General features: G+C 41.3%; 1 pseudogene; it reads left to right on the top strand.

Annotated features, from left to right (window-relative positions):
* The first annotated feature begins 2,656 nt into the window (after positions 1–2,656).
* The window catches only part of LOC104852813, a 2,663-nt pseudogene continuing 1,256 nt past the window's right edge, over positions 2,657–4,063 (top strand).

Raw genomic sequence — 4,063 nt, 5'->3', positions numbered from 1 at the left:
TTGTATTGTTTTAAATTCCAAGAACGATGGTTTGAGCAGTTCTTGCTCCTTTAAAATTTTTTTAGTTTTACCTTAAATTTTAAGCATCTTAGTGCATTTAAAAAATCTTAATTGGTGATTAGAAATTTTAAGCAGTAGGGGTCCTGTTTGGATTCTGGATTTAAACGATACCGTGAGATCCCATTCCTGGGTTTCTTGGCTCTGAATGTGAGAAGCCTGTGACAGGATTGAGATATGGAGCCTCTGAGGAAGACACTGATATGCAAAGCAGGCCCTCTTCTTTTCTTTTTCTTTTTTAAAAATTCTGTGTGAAGTATAACTGACAAAAAATAACAGTGGTTGTTATAGTCACATACAAAAAGAATGTTGAATCCTCCGAGATTTTGTTTTGTTTTGGTACTGGGCATTGAACTCTGGACCTTGTGTTTATAAGGCAAGCGGTGCAACCACTGAGCTAAACCCCCGGCCCCAAGCTACTGACTTTTAAGTGCGAACTTTGTATCCAGCCACACTACTAAATTTGGTTATTAAATCTAGAAGACTTTTGGTGGAGTTTTGGGGGTCGTCTATGTAGAGAATCATGTCATCTGCAAATAATGATAATTTAATTTGTTTCCCATCCTTCTTTTATTTCATCCCCTTGTCTAATTACTCTGGCTAATGCTTGCAGAACTATACTGAACAAGAATTGAACAAGAGTGATGACAGTGGGCATCCTTGTCTTGTTCCTGATTTTATTTTATTTTATTTTTGTTGTTGTTTGAGACAAGGTCTCACTATGTAGTTGAAACTGACCTGGAACTCACTATCTAGCCCAGGCTGGTCTCAAACACAGCGATCCTCCTGTCTCAGCCTCCGGAGTGCTGGGATTATAGGCGTGTACCACCACGCCTGACTAGTGTTCCTGATTTTAGAGTGAAAGCTTTCAGTATTTATCCATTTAGTATGATGTTGGCTGTTGGTTTGTCATAACTAGCTTTTATCAGATGAAATAAAGACCATCTATTCTAATTTTCTGTAAGATTTTTATCATAAATGGGTATTGGGCTTTTTCAAATGCTTTTTCTTCATCTATTGAGATGATCATATGCTTTTTTGTCCTTGGCTCTGTTTTATCCTGCATTTATTTTATTTTATTTTTATTTTTTATTTTTTGGTACCAGGGATCGAACTCGGGCCCTTGCTCTTGCGAGGCAGGACCCCGAACCACTGAGCTAAATCCCCGGCCCTATCTTGCATTTGTTGATTTGTGTATCTTGAACCATCCCTGCATCCTTGGGATGAGTCCCACTTCGTCATGATGTGTAGTGTTCTTGATTTGCTGCATTCTGTATGCCAGTATCTTACTGAAGATTTGTGCACCTATGTTCATTAGGAAGATTGGCCTGTAGTTCTCTTTTTTTTGGATCCTTCTCTGGTTTTGGAATCAGGGTAATGCTTGCTTCCAGGAAGGAATTTGGGAGTATTGTTTCCCTTTCAATTTCATTAAAGACTTTGAGGAATAGTGGACCTGGATCTTCTCTAAATTTCTTGTAGAATTCATCCTTGACTCCATGAAGGCCTGGGCCTGTCTTTGTTGGTATGTATTTGGGGGGTTTTAAATAATGAAAATAAGGTATTTATTGTCTCAAAGTATTATTGGTGACAATGGGAAAAGTCATTGTTTGCCATGGAAAACCCAGAAAAGAACCAGTCAGATCAAGTGATAGGATTAATGTCACCAGGAATAAATCATATCAACGTGAGTACCCCCAACTGATGCACTGAAAGTATAAAACTACTTCTGAGTATCCTTAAGAAAAATGAGGAGCCACAGTATAATTACAGCAAGACATCATTCAAATCCAAATTGAGAGAAATTCTACAAAATAATTGCTCATTTCAAAAAGTTATTTAAAATGTCAAGATTGCAGAACAAAAAAAGTCAGGAAATATCACAGATTGGAAAAAAGAAGACAATTCAGCATTATATATGGTGTAAAATCTGGATTGGAACATGAAACCCAAAAAAGACGTTAGTGTAAAGACTTGGAATATTCAGCCTGGTTTGCTGGCCCATGCCTATAATGCAAGCAGTCTGGGAGGCTGCACAAGTTTGAGCCCAATCTGGTTAATTTTGCAACCTACTGAGGCCCTGCATTGTTGGTAAGTTTTTAATTACATCTTTGATTTCATTAACTGATATTGGGTTATTTAGAGATCAAACTCAGGACCTTGCACTTTCAAGGCAGGTGAGGTGCCACTAGCTAAATCCCCAGCCCTAGAATTTTTATATCTTCTTGATTCAGCCTTGGTAATTCATATATGCCTAAGAATCTGTCCATTTCTTCTGTGTTTTCCATCTGATTAGAGTACAGGTTCTGGAGAGGCGGGGGCTTGCTGGGAGGTCCCAGGGAGGCATGGCCGCAGGGAGGCCTGGCTGGGCCCGGCCACCAGAGGGGCACCTCCTGCTTTCCCGGGCGGGTCTGTCGTTCCAATCCTGAGGCAGATGGCAGGCGAGGTACCACAGGCAGCCTGGAAGTGAGCTGCGAACCCCGCAGTGGCAGTGAAGATGGGGACGGCTTCCTCCGTGCCAGCTCCAGTTGCATGAAAGCGAGCGAGGGGGCGCCGGCTTCCCACAGACACTTGTTTAGGACAGCAGCGGGGGCACAGCTGCATGCCCTGGAGGGGCGAGACTCTAAAGCAGGTGGTCACTAATTGCCAAGAGAAAACCCGCTAATTGATGACTACAGTGCTCTTCTAGAAAGACTCAGTACCTGGTCTGATAAGCTCTCTTAAAATATAGTACCTGGCTGGGGATTTAGCTCAGTGGTTCCCCTGTCTGCCTCACAAGCACAAGGTCCCGAGTTCAATCCCCAGTACCCAGAAAATAATCATGATGATAACATCATGGTACCATTTGGCCCCTTTGCCCTCATGCCAGGAAAATGTGTCCACACTAGTGAAGTGACTTTTACTTGGGGTCAGCTGGTTTGCAAAGTGCTCTGAAAAGCAGGATGTAAGTTTAGTTGAGCACCAGAAGGAACATATAACGAAAACAATAAATGACCTTTTGAAAAGTGATGAAAAATTTTGAATCCAGAGTTGATTTCACAGAAGATTTGTAGAAAGTGAGTGATGCTGCAGGTGGTTTTGTTGACATAAGTGAAGAAATTAAAAGTGACTGAATTTAAACAATCGAATTTAACACAATGAATTGCTCATAAACCTCATTCTAAACCAAAAACTTTATATTTTCTTTTGGTACCGGGGATTGAACTAGGGTCCTTGCGCTTGCGAGGCAGGCAGTGGAACCACTGAGCTAAATCCACGGCAACTTTCGATATTTTTGAAGCAGATTTTGCCTGGGATGTAAAACCCAATGATTTTCTTGCTGATAAGAAACTGTGGGCTAGATTTGAAGAACTAGAGAGACAAGAAGAATTACTGGGTGAACTGGACAGTAACCTGATACTGTGATTACAAATGGAGAAGATACAACCACCTCTGAAGAGGAGAAATAAGATCAAAACACAAACATGAATGTGATGCACCAAGTAAGAGACTCCTGTGCTCCAACAGTTGTCCTAAGGGTGAACAATTTCTTTTTTTTTGGTACCGGGAATTGAACTCTGGACCTTGTGCAGCGGAACCACTGAGCTAAATCCCTGACCCCTAAGGGTGAACTGTTCAGTGGTCAAGTGAATAGTAAATGGAAGTGTTTAGTGAATGGTTCAGATTCTTATCACAGTGAGGAAGATGATGATGATGGTGGTAGTGATAATGAAAATGATCATGATGCTTCAGGGGTTGGAGATAATTCTGTACCAACAATAATACTTTTCTGAAATGGTTGAACCTAAGAGGGTTCGAATAGATACTACTTTACAATTTAATGAGTGGGCCAGGAATTTGGCTCATTGGTTCTGCCGATTGCCTCCCAAGTACAAGGGCCCGAGCTGGATCCCTGTACAAAAAAAAAATTTAATAAGGGCCAGGCTGAGGATTTAGCTCAGTGGTGCCCCTGCCTGTCTCACAAGCACAAGGTCCCGAGTTCGATCCCCATACCAAAAATAAAATAATA

This window comes from Fukomys damarensis, unplaced genomic scaffold (genome assembly GCF_012274545.1).
Source record: "Fukomys damarensis isolate Sample0158 unplaced genomic scaffold, DMR_v1.0_HiC HiC_scaffold_39, whole genome shotgun sequence".
Classification (NCBI taxonomy): Eukaryota; Metazoa; Chordata; class Mammalia; order Rodentia; family Bathyergidae; genus Fukomys; species Fukomys damarensis.
The sequence above is the reverse complement of the archived record's forward strand: the minus strand, read 5'-3'. Positions and strand labels throughout refer to the sequence as shown.